At 51.3% G+C, this 14,483-nt stretch overlaps 1 pseudogene; it reads left to right on the top strand.

Moving 5' to 3' along the window:
• Positions 1-12,560: 12,560 nt before the first annotated feature.
• On the top strand, positions 12,561-13,657 carry LOC102481882 (glyceraldehyde-3-phosphate dehydrogenase-like; annotated as a pseudogene).
• Positions 13,658-14,483: the final 826 nt, after the last annotated feature.

Here is a 14,483-nt window from a genome sequence, read left to right as displayed (position 1 = left end):
CTACTGGGGGGTCCAGCAACTTAGCCATTATGCCAACTGCTGGTCCCAGACTGGCTAATTCTAAGGGGCTAAGTAAGAGGCCTTTCCCTCCCTCTCTGCCTTCTGTAAGGGAGAGAGGGAGGGAAAGGTCCAAGGAAAATCCAGAGAGGGAGACCCAGAGGTGCAGTATTGGCAGCCCCAGGCCAGCAGAGAAGCAGCCAGAAGGCCAGTGCCCTGTGTCCTTGAGCGGTGCTGGCTTCCTCTTAGCTTCATGTTGGGAGGTGTTTCTTCCTCTCAGACAATCACCTTCCTCCCCACAGGGCAAAATTCGAATTTCTTGCTTTCCCTCAACCAACAATGTTGTATACTATTTTACTCTACATGGAATACTACTTAGCCATAAAAAACAACAAGGCCCTGGAATTTGATAGAAGGTGGACGAATATGGAAGATCTGTTGCTGAGTGAAGCAAGTCAGGCTGTGAAAGAGAAACACTGTATGTCTCCACTTAACATATACTGACTGGCCGCACTCTGGTAGAGACTGAAAGACTGGAGAACATAAAGCATTAAAAATTGTAATAGACACTAGAGACAAAGTGGATCGAGAGTGTGAGAGGGGAAGAGCTTAGGGAAGGGAATTTGGGGAAAAAATAGAGAGATAAGACATTCGTGGGACACAGATACGGTTTAATACGTCTTAATGAGGATGTGTATAGTATTCTCAGCTGGGCTGGACTGAGGTGTATATCATGCTGGGTAAAGTCTCTTTACAATCTAAATGATGTATAGTGATGAAAAGTATAAATAATAATAATAAATAAATAATATTTAAATTTTCAAAGACAAAGGAAAAAAAAAAAATGACCGAAGGCTCCAGACCTCTCAATGAGCCAGCAGAACCGCGGATGGGAGAGAAGGCTGAGGGTGGGTCAAGTACTGGAAGGCAGACACTGCGGCAAATGCCCCTTCTATCCCCAGCACACGGCAGCTTCCCTGTAAATTGTATTATGAATGAATTGAGAAAGAAAAGCCGTTTATAGAATAGTAAGTCCCTTAAACTCCCTAGAAAGGCATGAGGCCCTGGTTACACCCCACGACCATGTCTAGGGTAATTGCTTAGAGGCATGTTTTAGTTTACAGTAAATGAAGGTAGGTTTAAGGTGCGACCCCACCCTCTTCTTCACTACAATTTTTCAGAATTCACCATGTAAGGAATAATATGCAGCTAATCAGTTGCATATATTATTTTAAATGTATCCACGTGAGTTCTTTTTTCTTTTTTCTTTCTTTCTTTTTCTTTTTTTTTTTTTAAGAGATTTTCACTGTAGGGCGCGTGCACTCGCCAGACAGACAGAGAGAGACATAGAGACAGAAAGCGAGAAATCACTCCCCAGGGGGGATGGTCACGCCACAATCCCTTCTCCTCCATTCTCCTCTCGGGATCTTGGGCACGCACGCACACGCGCCCAGCGTGAGTTTTAAGCCACCGGGTCCGGGACATGAACCGCGGTCGACTACGTGGGAGTCCAGCAACATAGCCATTACGCTAACTGCTGGTTCCATTTTTTGGTTTTTTTTGTTTGTTTTTTTGTTTCTGTCTTTCTTCCACGAATGAGAGAGACAGAAAGAGTTAGAAAGACAGAATGCCCTTCAGGGTCTAGATGCTGCCATCCACTCCCAACTTAGCTAGCCCCGGCTCCTGGGCACGCAGGTGCTTGGTGTACTCAGGGCGTTTTCTGGATGCAAACCAATGGCCTTCCCAAGTGGGTCTGCCTCACAGAGCACCCACCACCTTCTGGGCCCCAGCGTGAATCCTTGACGAGCAACTGTAACCACCTTCCTCCTGTCCTCCCTGCTGCATAAACCAGGCCTCTCAGCCGTTCTAGGCAACTCGAATCTGTACCACTGGGTCAAATTGTCTCAAGCTCTTTGCTCAAGTAAACCTCTTTTTGCTTTATTTTTTTTTTTACTCTGATTACCAGCAAATGGCATAATGATGACGTCACTGGACTCCCATGTAGTCGACTGCTGTTAGAGTCCCAGACTCAGGGGCTTAAAACTCACGTGTGTGTGTGTGTGTGTGTGTGTGTGCCCAAGATCCCCAGAAAAGAATGAAGAAGAGATTGCAGTGCGGTCATCCCCTCTGGAGGTGATTTCTCGCTTTCTGTTTCTCTCAGACAAGCGCCTGCACCCTATAACAAAAAATCTCTCCAAAAAAAGAAATTTCACGCTCATCTTTTCTCTCTCTGAGACACCGCCAACACTAAGTATCACAATCTTATGTAATACTTATCTCCAGTTTAAACTTTGACATGGTATTGATTATACGATGTATCTGAATTTGAGAGATGATAAATGGGGTGAAGTACATCTTACGGTTCATGAAATGTAACATCCATATGTCCAATCTGCTCTCATTGTCGGACATGACACCCCCGTCCGCAAAGGCGGGGGTTGTGATGTGGGACTCTTCATGTGCCCAGGGCAGAAAACAGTTACTAAGACTTACTTCAAGGACTTCCGGATAATGATCAGGGTGATAGGAATCCGAACCTTCAGTTTCTCCTGGAGTAAAAGGAGGGAAATCCTGCACACGTGACAGATATAAGATTTTTAGAAATGATACGAATAGCTTTATTCCAGGTCATAAGAAACAAACTTTAGGGCCAGCAGATTGTGTGGTGGTTAAGGTGCTGGACTCCCACATGGCCAACCACGGTTCAAGTTCCAGACCTGGCAGGTTGCTTTCTCTCTCCCTCTCTCTCTCGCATACATGCCCTGTAGCAAGTGGAAAAAGTAATAATAATGACAAATAAAATTAAATAAATATGTCTTTAAAATGAAATACATTTTATTGTGACCACTCTTTCTCAAACTGTGGTTCAGGACCCACTATGGTTTGTGTTCTCTCTGCCCAAACCCAGGCATGGAGCTTTGCTTATGAAGGTATTAAGCAGGAAACTTGATCTGTAAGGGTGTTGAAAGGCAGGGCCTTTGAGGGTGAGTTGGTGACCAGGGTGGGCCCCATGATTGACTCCTTGTGAGTTTGTCAGAGAGAAAATGAAACAGGCCCCGGCACACTGACCGGAACACAGGCGTCCGACTCTTCTCACGGTGTGACGCCCTCCCTGTAGGCCTCAGATTTCCACCAACAGGAAACCCTCACCAGACACAGCCCACGGACCTTGGACCTCCATCCCATGAGCTGAATAAACTTTATTCTCCTAAATTACCCAGGCTAAGTTATTTGCCATCATGAGCAGCAGAATGAACCAGAACAGAGCCCACCTATAGACTTGAGAGCCCTGCAGGGGTAGCTGAGTGCACCAGTGTCCCAGACCCGTGAGACCCTGGAGGAGCTGCTTCAGCCCACAGTCCTCACCTGTCACCCTGGGGAAGGAGCTGCTGTGTTCTGAGGGTCCTCGTGTGTCACAGGGTCATGAAGCCCATCTCTCTTCACTGAGTAGTGACTGTGCCCAGCCCCAGGTGACATCAGGCCACTCAGTCCTTCACGGAATCTCAAAGCAGAGGGCAGGTTCTCAGCACATGCTGACGTCGGGAGTGTCGCAGAGAGAAGCCGATTGGAGCCCCGCGGTTACCACGGGCAGGGACGGGGGTGGATATACCACTCCACCCAGCTCACCCACAGCTCAGGGTCCGGCCTGGGTCTCCCGCAGTCTGAGCCATGACTTCGCAGCACCGCGAGTCAGGTCCCTCTCTCCAGGCCAGGCTCACTCCCAGGATGCCTGTGCCACAGCAGAGTGACATTAACTCACTTTCCGAAGGACACCGTCACTGTTCCACGGACCGGAATGCCCGGTGCCCTGACATCAGACCCAGGCGATGAACCACACCCTGGCTGGTGCTATCCCATGAGCCCGGACACAGGACTAGGGGAGGATGGCGGGTGGGTCCACAGTGTCCAAGGGCAGCAGGGTCAGGTCACCTCTGCTCCAACCTCCACAGCAAGGTCTTGCCGTGGGATAGGAAACGCTGCACAGCCATGGCTACGACTGGCCTGAGAGCCTTTCTGTCTCTGCGTCACATTCGGTCACCATTCCTGCAACGATGCTAGGAACATGGATCAGCTGCTGCATGCCGGTCTCAGGGTCTATGCTGGCCACTAGGGGCAGAAGACGGCATAACCCTGCTGACCGGCGCCACCACAGAGGGGGGACGAACGGCCCGGGAGCCCCGTCCTGGTCTGCTCGGGTCACCACCACAAATGGCACAGGTGTCTGAAACCACAGAAGCGTCTTTCCCACCATTCGGCAGCTGGAAGTTCAAGCTCGAGGTGCCAGCTGAGCCGGTTCCGGCAAGGCCCTCTTCCTCACTTGCTCTGTGTCCTCCCACGGCCGTTCCTCTGCACGCACAGAGACAGCGCAAGCTCTGCGGCCTCTTCTTATTCTAAGTCACAAGTCTGACAGGCCTGGACTGCACCTTTCTGACCCCCTTGACCTTCGCTCCCTCTGGGAAGGCCTTACCTCCAGTGAAGGCACGCTGGGAGTCAGGGCTTCAGGACATGGAGTGAGGACTCAGTGGAGCTCGAGGAAGGGCACGGGAAGGTCTCTGGAAACAGACTCTGAGGAGAGAGCTGCATTCGGAAGTTGAGGGTGGGGCCAGCAGGTGGCGTGGTGGTTAAGGCACTGGACTCCCACGTGGCCAACCACAGCTTGAGTCCCGGACCCAGAGTCATGAAAATCACACCGGGCGCATGTACATGTGCCAAAATTCCAAGAGGAGAACGAAGGAGAAGGGATTGTGTCATGGCCACCCCCCACCCCCAGGGGTAACTTCTCACTTTCCCTCTCATGGTTTCTCTCTGGTGAGCACCCATGGCCTATGGCAAAGACCTTTAAAAAAAGAAAGAAAGAGGAAAGGGGAGCTGAGGGTAAGTTACCTCGAGAGGACTGAGGACTAGAAAGGAGCGCAGGATGCAGACGGGCAAAGGGAGCACTCTACTGCGACGTGTTACTTGCCTGCGGCCTGGCCGACCCTGCTGGAGCTCTACATGGAGCAGTCCTTCGGAGCCCCCAGGTCCACACGAAAGCCCCTTTATCCACACCTCAGGGCAGCGTCGCACACGTGGGCTCCTTGTTCCTGTGGGTGCGTTCAAGCCAGCTCTCAGCTCCCAGCCTCTCCACCTGAGCAGGCCCAGACGTCCTGCCTGACTGCTGAAATTTAACCCTTGCCCCTGTTCTGATGGCCAGGACGCCGCGCAGAGGCAGCCCCGAGCTGTGAGACGCCAACTCAGTGGGAGCCTCCACGTGACCCTCAGAACCTTCGAACGAGGAGGAGCAATTTCAGGGAAATCTGTAAATCCGGGGTTCTCTTCTTCATCTGTTCATCTGTGTCCATCCTGTGTCTTCAGGCCACACTCCTCTGTGAGGGCCTGAACTTCGGCACAGGCTGCCTGTCAGGGCTGGAATTCAACTTTCTCAGAAGCAGTTCTTCCTCCAATTTAGTCCTTAAATGCCACCAAGGAGGCCCTGTGCCTTTCACAATTCGCTTAGAATCGGTGATCAATCCCATTCCAGTCCTGTCGTAATCTCTCTTGATGAATCAATGGCATTTGGTTACCACCACCGGTTCCATAGTTCCGGTCACCTCCCGGGAGCCAGCATAGCCCCACCCACAGGCACCGACTCGGTCTGAGCAGTCGCACTGCTGCACACCCCAGGACCCCAGGACTGCCCGGAGAGGTCCTCATGCCAGAACTAGCAGTGGAGCTCTCCAAGACTGCATTTGGTGTCTCCCCAAGACGACCTCTGGTAACAACGGTCTTAGCTTGGGTGTCGGGGAAGCAGGCCGAGCGGAAGAGCCCTGTGCAGAAATGCAACGGAGCCGTCCAGGAGACACGCACCAAGGGAGGGAGGAAGGCGGGATGGGGCGCAGGGGCCAGGTGAGCCTTTAACTCCACGTCACCCAACCGAGGACTGAAGGCCTTCCCCCGGGAAAAGACCGGGCCTGGAGGCAGCTCCCTGTGGCCCAGATCGAATCCCAGTGAGGGCGCAGCAGCTGTCGACACTCCCGGAAGCTGCCGAGGGCTTTGGATAGAGCAGCAGTGTCCGTCACAGGTAGACATGGCTCCCAGCCAGGAGAAGGCAGGCGCTGCAGGGGGGGACAATCTCAGGCAGAGGGAGGAACGTGTGCCACATGGGAGCAGCCAAGGGAGAGACTTCTGGCCAGGCTGGAGTGATGCTAAGTGAGGCAAGGGGAAGCAGCAGAGGGGCCTGGGGCTTCACCCCACCAGGGATGGGGCGTGCGTGGTGGAGGGGGTGCCGCTTCCACCGTGAACCTTTCAGAAGACGCGCTGGTTTCTCTCCCTTCTACGTCTTGGTGGCAGTGAGTCACTATGTCCCCAAGCATTGATGAGAAAGTCTCTTAAGAAGAGTGAAGGCTTACAGACAAAAAATCAAAAAGAGCTCTCCCCTGGCAGCGTAGAGATGCAGTGCCTATCCCTTAAGAACATGCCACGTGACACACTCGTCCACGAGGTGCTGCTTTCTGTCATTACCTCTCTGTCTCAGCCACACCCTGAGACCTGCAGGGAAATTACCCTCAAGCCACACAGGGCTAGAGGGCAGCGTGTACCATGAGGACAGCTGAGGACAGACAGGCTGCCAAGCAAGGGCGAGGGGGACGTGACAGCAGGTGGCCACAAACCCAGGGTGTGGCTCTGGGGACTTGGGAACATCCCAGTATCCCTCTGGACTCTGGAAAGCAGAACTAGACCCAGTGGCCCGAGTCCCACAGAGTCTGCATTCCGTGTTCCCTGCACATTCTCCCCACATTGAATGAAGCACATCGCCCTTTAATGCTAGCATCAGAGCTGGCTCTTCCTCTCTTTCAGGAGAGGTTTGTGGTGGTGAAAGAGGAGAGAGCAGGGACCCTCCAGCCCACGACAGCTCCCTCCTGTGGCCTGCACCCCGTGAAGAGAACTCAAATCGCCCACCCACCCTTGCTGTCCACCCTCACAGAAGCCAGCCGACTTTCCTTTTCGTTCTTCATTGCCAGAAGGTGTGTGCTGCGTAGAGAGGAGGCGAAAGCACCCACAATGGGAAGTGGACGCACCGCAGTCCCTCCTCTTCCATTTCTCCATCCCCTCAGGACCTCGGACATGCACGCACACATGCCTGACATGTTTATCGAGCCACCGGGGCAGGTTTGTCTCCTGTCAGCCGTGTGGGATCTGATGCATAGCACGTCTAACTGCTGGTGAGCTGCCCTGACTCACCCCCGATCTGCCGTAGTGCTTCCCCTCCACAGCCCCCCACTCCATTTCTGCCCGCGGCGCACACGCTGGCTTCACAGAGAGCATGGCATGCTGAGCCCAGGCAAACGTGCGGCAGGCCTAGACAAAGGCTGAATTATAGATTTCAGAGACCAACACTGGATTACAGATTTCACTTTGTAAAGCAAAGACCAATCTATTATTCGTAACTAAGAAGGAACCTATTAATTCCCTGCCCTCCGTGTGCCAGAGTATTCATGCCTTAAATGAGTTGATTCTCTTAACAGATGTTAGTTTAAGATTGGCGTAGTGCACTGGGTACCAATGCACTTTAGCGGATTACACATATTATTTATTTAACTAATGTATTTCCTGAGTGGCTTCGACCAATGACACACTAAAACACATCTGCTTAGCAGGGGTGCACCTGCAACAAATATTTATTCCCAGTAGGAAATCTGCTTTCTGCAGAGCCAGCTGTCTCCCACAGTGACCATGTCCTTCTGGACAGTCTGCAGCAGAGCGGCAGCTGGCTATGTGTTCTGGTCAGGCCACCTAAGGGGCTCACTGATGGAGGAGGTCCCGTAGGCTGTTAGCAATCATCCTCCCTCCCAGTGACAAGCACGTGGTGGGCATCTGCTCTGTGCCCAGGCTGTGCACTGGGAGGAGGTGCAACAGGAGGCAGCGGAGAGAACATAGCCTCCTGGAATCTCCAACTCTAATTATGGTCCCACTGCTGGCTCTGCAGACTATAGGAGCTTTGGCAGAACTCTTAAAGCTTTAGTTCCCTGTCCTGGAGATTGGGACCAACAGCTGCACCATTGCGAGACTCAACCACCACAGTAAAGTGAAGTGAACGTGCATGGTAAAGCTGAAAAGCACCCGCCAAGAGTTATTGCTGCTGTTGGTATGAGAGGTCTTCAAAAAGTGCATGGATAAATGCATATTATGAAAAAAATGCATATTATGAAAAAGGTATGGGTTTCTATTTTTTTAAGTTTTTCCCCCCCATAGGACTTGTGCACTTGCCAAAGAGACAGAGAGAGAGAGACAGTGAGAGGGAAAGTAAGAAATCACCCCCTGGGGAGACAGCCATGCTGCAATCTCTTCTCCTCCATTCTCCTCTTGGGATTTTGGTCATGCACTCACATGCGCCCGGCATGAGTTTCAAGCTGCCAGATCTGGACTTGAACTGTGGAAGCCGTGTGGAAGTCCAGCGCCTCAACCACCATGCTACCTGCTGGCCCCTGGATTTCTGGGTTTTGCACAAAATAAACTCATACTTTAATTCCATTTTCCCACGGACTTCCTAAAGCTCCCTCGTATGAGACATAAGACAACCTCTGCCCTCTCTGCTTCCTCTTTTCACTTGTATCAGCAGCTTCTCCAGGAAAGAGCAGAGACTGTCTTACTCATCTCGTATTTCAGCATCTGGCACCGTACCTGGCCCATCTCTGTGACACAATAATTATGGAGTAAATAAATCTCATTATTATTATTTAATCAGTAATTCTTGAATAAATCTCTTTACTATTAGTGATCATTTAATTTTTTTGAGATGTTTTTGCTATAGATTGCATGCACTCGCCAGAAATACAGAGAGACAGAGAGACAGAAAGAGAGAAAACAGCCCCCGGGGGGAGGGCCATGCCACAATCCCTTCTTCTCCATTCTCCTCTCGGGATCTTGGGCACGCACGCACACGCGCCTGGCATGAGTTTAAGCCACCGAGTCCAGGACTTGAACAGCGGTCTACTACATGGGAGTTCAGCAACATAGCCAGTACACTAACTGTTGGTCCCTAATTTTATTTTTAATTATTAAATAAATTTCAAATAAAATCATTGTAATATGAATGGTCATTATTAATAGGCAGACCGTTATCTGACAGAATTAAAGGTAAGCGAAGCACTGCACATTCATTCATTCATTCAGTGAACGCCGAGTGCTGGGCCCTGTTTTTAGGTGCTGGGGACAAGATGAGAACAAGGTACACAAGGCTCCTGTTCTAACACCAGGGGCCCTGCAGAGAGGAAGACAAGCAATAAATAAGTACACCACAGCAGTGACGCGATGGGAAGGGCCTCGGTCTGCATCCTAGGATCTTCCTGAACACGCCAGGCGTGCCCATGATCCTGGCCCACTGTGGCTGGGAGTGGATCACGGCGTGGAAACCCAGCTGGAGCCGTAATAGAGGGAAGCTTCAGCTAGTTCAGAGGGACATCTCAGAGGAAGTGCTGTCTGATCTGGGACTGGAGTCTTGGAAGGGCCCTGGCCCTTGAAGTTCTGGGTTAGAGTGTAGCAGGCAGAAGGATGAAGGTATGAAGGGCCTTAAGTTGATACATTCAATATACAGACAATAACTTAGCGTGGCCGCAGTGACGTGAGTGAGGGAAAGCATGGTTTTAGATGAGCCCGGAGTGGCCGTGCTGAGCCAGATTAGGGATTTGGGATACTAATTTAAGTGAGTAGGAAACATCAGAGGCTTATAAGCAGCGGAGACATGATCCACTTTTCATTTTCAGAGCTTCAATCTGGCTCATGTGCAGAGAAAGATTTGTAGGGGGATAAGATGCTATTCCAGTAAACTAGTGTCTTTGTTCGGGTTCCCCCAGGACAAACCCTGAGAGCAATTAGCATATTTGGGAAATGCAGGGAACACCTTGGCGGCAGCAGAGGAAGTAATACAGGAAAGGGAAGGCGAGCAACGAGGTGTTTATTAAGTTGGCCACCACGGGGCGTGTGCAGAGCTTACTCCTGCAGAGAAACTTGAAAACGCACCTCAGACTGGTTCTTCCTGAAGGGCAGGGAACTGGGGTATGTATACCACCCCCCAAAGGCATTGATTGAGGCTGCCCTCAGGAGCTAGTGGGTGTGAATGCCCAAGCACGTCCAGCCTACAGCGGGTGAGCAGAGGGCCTTTGAGGTTGGAGGAGAACAGCCCTCAGGCACCAGAGACGGAAGTACCAGCTGCGGGAAGTTGGCTGGAATAATGCAGAAAGGACTGAGGACACCAGTGGACACTGGCTTCAGCTGCTGCGTCAGGTCGGATACAGTAATGGCTAGAATAGGAGTAGTGGGGAAGATGGAGGGGGACAGGGGTGTGAGAGCCTGCTGATGAGGCATGCTGGCTGTGTGTGCAGAACGAGAGACAGAGGGGACCAGGGACAGCTCCCGGACTGCGGGCTCAGGTTTCCAGATGGATGGTAGGAGCAGTGGGAAAGATTGGAGGAAGAATCAGCTTTGAGGGGGACAAATCAGGAGATTTACTTTGAGGTGCTTATGAAACATCAAAATGGAGCTGTCAAATAGACCGCTGGATTTCGAAGTTGTGCTCACAGAAGCTTCAGCGAGGCCAGATCCACTATGTGATGCGCCTATAGTTAGCCATCGTCTGCTGTACACGTACAGCTCTGTTAAAAGTGCAGGACTTGGGGCCAGCAGGTGGTGTCATGGTTAAGGCGCTGGGCTCCCACATGGTCAATTGTAGTTCGAGTCCCAGACCTAGCGGCTTGAAGATCACACCAGGCGCATGTGTGTACATGCCCAAAATCCCAGGAGGAAATGAAAGAGGAGGATTGGAGCATGGTCATCCCCCCTGGGAGGTGATTGCTCACTTTCCCTCTCACTGCCTGTCTTTGTCTCCAGCAAGCACATACACCCTATAGCAGAAATGTTTTTACAAAAGTACAGGACTCATGGGGCCAGCAGGCGGTATGGGTAAGGTGCTGGACCCCATGTAGCCCACTCCACGGTTCAAGTCCCAGACCCTGTGGCTTGACAATCACTCTGGAAACATGTGTATACATGCCTAAAATCTCAAGAGGGAATTGCAGTGTGGCCATCTCCCAGGTGGGTAATTTCTCACTTTTTCTCTGTCTCTGTCTCTCTCTGGCACCCCATAACCAAAACAAACATGTTGTGTTCTTCCCACAATATAATAAAATTATGTCCCCACTTAATGTATACTGAAGGTCCACATCCTGGCATGAACTGAAGGATTCAAAAGCACAGAAATAGAGTGATAGATATCAAAAGGTACTTGGGAGGGACAGAGGGCAATTCATGAGAAAAAAAAAAACATTTTATAGACCACAGATTAGTTTATTTTAACACCCATGCCATGAATTCACAGGGAACAGGTTCCAGAAGCTCAGGCTCCTTTCCCTCGGTTCTCACGAAGAGCTTCTCTGCAGGAGCAGCTGGCACGACCGGTGAACCCAGGTCCCTCTCTCTGTGACTTCCTCCTCCTCCTGGTCCTTTTCCTTCCCACGTTTTAGGGAGCTGTCCCTGCTCTCAGAGGGCTTCACATGCTCCATGCGCACATTAGTTCTCTCGGCAGGAATCTTGCCCTTAACCTGTGTGTTTACAACAACGCCAACAGCGTGCTGGGGAACACTGTAGACTTGGTGTTGCCACGGTAACGTCTGTGGGGCATTCCCTTTTGCACAGTGCCCATTCCCTTGATGTCTACAGTATCACCTTTCTTGTAGGTTCCCGTATATGTTGCCAAAGAACCAGTCCATGTTTTCTATAAGGCCTAGAGAACATACACTGGGTGCCTCTCCTCCTCCCTTTGTGTTCGTCATTTTGGTGAATTACTGGCCAAAAGGCTCATGAGAAAAATCTTAATGGACATAAAAATGCCTGTAAATAATGAAGAGCGACTACAGGATGGTGTGTCTCAGCAGAGTAAAGTATGAGGACAACTGAATGTCTGTTTCAAGCAGGATGAAATGTGAAGCTCAGTGCTGAAGATGAACACGTGTGCATCCGTGATCTGACAACTGCACACCGTATGTACGACTGAGAAAACCACGCCATAGCCCACAGAGGTATACACCAATTCAATGTAAACACGAAATCTAAAATTTACTTTTATTTATTTAAGAGAGATTTTTACTCTAGGGTGAGTGTGCTTGCCAGAGACACAGAGAGACAGAAAGTGAGAAATCACCACCCAGGGGGCATGACCACACTGCAGTCCCTTCTTCATTCTCCCTGGAACTTCAGACACACATGCACAAGCACCCGGCATGTTTCTAGCTGCCAGGTCTAGGACTTGAAGTGTGGTAGACTACATGTGAGTCCAGTGATGTAACCGGTATGCCATCTGCTGGCCCCTAAACCAGAAATCTTCATTTAAAATAATAAGTTGAGCTCTAGTAAGATATTCCTGTATTCTAGGGCCGACAGTCGGCAGGATGGTTAAGGTGCTGGACTCCCACATGCCGACCGCAGTTTAAGTCCCAGACCTGGCGACTTGCTTTCTCACTTTCCCTCTCTCTGTCTCTCACTGGTCAAATTAAAAACAATAATAGGCTCTCTGCTCCTCCCCGTTCCACAGACAGCCGCGTCCTCCCGTGCAGTGCCAGCCGCATCCCGGAGACACGATGGTGACGGTCAGAGTAAATGGATTTGGCCGTATTGGGCACCGGTCACCAGGGCTGCCTTCAGCTCTGGCAAAGTGGATATTGTCGCCATCAACGATCCCTTCATTGACTTGAACTACGTGGTCTACATGTTCCAGTGTGATCCCACCCATGGCAAGTTCAACGGCACCGTCAAGGCCGAGAACCGGAAGCTGGTCATCAACGGGAAGGCCATCACCACCTTCCAGGAGCGAGATCCCGCCAACATCAGAGGGGGTGATGCTGGTGCTGAGTATGTTGTGGAGTCCACCGGTGTCTTCACCGCCATGGAGAAGGCGGGGGCTCACTTGAAGGGTGGAGCCAAGAGGGTCATCATCTCTGCCCAGTCTGCCCACACTCCCATGTTTGTGAGGGGCGTGAACCACGAGAAGTACAACTCCCTGAAGATTGTCAGCAATGCCTCCTGCACCACCAACTGCTTGGTTCCCCTGGCCAAGGTCATCCACGACAACTTTGGCATTGTGGAGGGACTCACGACCACAGTCCACGCCATCACTGCCACCCAGAAGACTGTGGACGGCCCTCGGGGAAGCTGTGGCATGATGGCCGTGGGGCTGCCCAGAACATCATCCCAGCATCAACGGGGCTGCCAAGGCTGTGGGCAAGGTCATCCCAGAGCTGAATGGGAAGCTCACCGGTAAGGCTTCCGTGTCCCCACCCCCAACATGTCAGTCGTGGACCTGACCTGCCGCCTGGAGAAAGCTGCCAAATACGATGACATCAAGAAGGTGGTGAAGCAGGCGTCACAGGGCCCCCTGAAGGGCACCCTGGGCTACACCGAGGACCAGGTCGTCTCCTGCACCTTCAACAGCGACACCCACTCCTCCACCTTCGATGCTGGGGCTGGCAGTGCCCTCAATGACCACTTTGTCAAGCTCATCTCCTGGTATGACAATGAATTTGGCTACAGCAACAGGGTGGTGGACCTCATGGTCCGCATGGCCTCCAAGGAGTAGAGCCCCCGACCAGCAGCCCCAGCATGAGCACGAGGAAGAGGCCCTCAGCTGCTGGGGAGGCCCTGCTCCTGCTCGGTCCCCACCACACTGAGAAGCTCCCCTCCTAGACGGTTTCCATCCCAGACCCCTGCAGAAGGGGAGGGCTTGGGGAGCCCTCCTTGTCACAAACCATCAATAAAGTACACTGTGTCAGCCAATAATAATAATAATAATAAATTAAACATTTTTTTAAATTCCTATATTCAGCCTCCCACCCTCACTTCAACCAGAATAGCAGGGCTTATATCTACTTTTGAAGTTGGTTTCCTCGCGAGATTTCCTCTGAATTAGTGACTCCACTACCTTAGAAGTATTTGCGAACCACCGTGAGTTGCAGCAGGCTGGCGGCAGAAGTCTGAGACCCGGAGCTACTGCACCGCTGCTAGGTAGCAGGCCTTGTGCTTGGCTACGGCGTACAAACCGTCTTATTTAGGCTTCTAATAACCTCTCCAATAACGATGCAGACTGTTACTGCCGCTGTAGAGCTGAACAAACTGTACAAACAGGTTGGGTGGCTTATGGGTATCACACAGCTAAGAAGGAAGCAGAAGAATCTGGCTGGCAGGCCCCCGATCCACACTCACTCCCCTGCACCACGTTGCCTGATCGGATCGTCAAAGTCTGGTCTTGAACTCCAGCCTCGGTCTGAGAGTTTGGTCTTAAGAATTTACTCCATTGTTAGGGACTCCGCGCAGAAGAAACTAGAAAGGAAGGTAGACGCTGAGCATTTTGTCCAGGGAATAGCATTGTTTTAGCCCATGTTTTAGTGCTGTAACTGAAAACCACCAATTGGGTAATTTACATAGAGCAATGGTTTGGGTCCAGCAAGTCGCATAGTGGT

This window comes from Tupaia chinensis, unplaced genomic scaffold (assembly GCF_000334495.1).
Source record: "Tupaia chinensis unplaced genomic scaffold, TupChi_1.0 Scaffold000070_1, whole genome shotgun sequence".
Classification (NCBI taxonomy): Eukaryota; Metazoa; Chordata; class Mammalia; order Scandentia; family Tupaiidae; genus Tupaia; species Tupaia belangeri.
The sequence above is the reverse complement of the archived record's forward strand: the minus strand, read 5'-3'. Positions and strand labels throughout refer to the sequence as shown.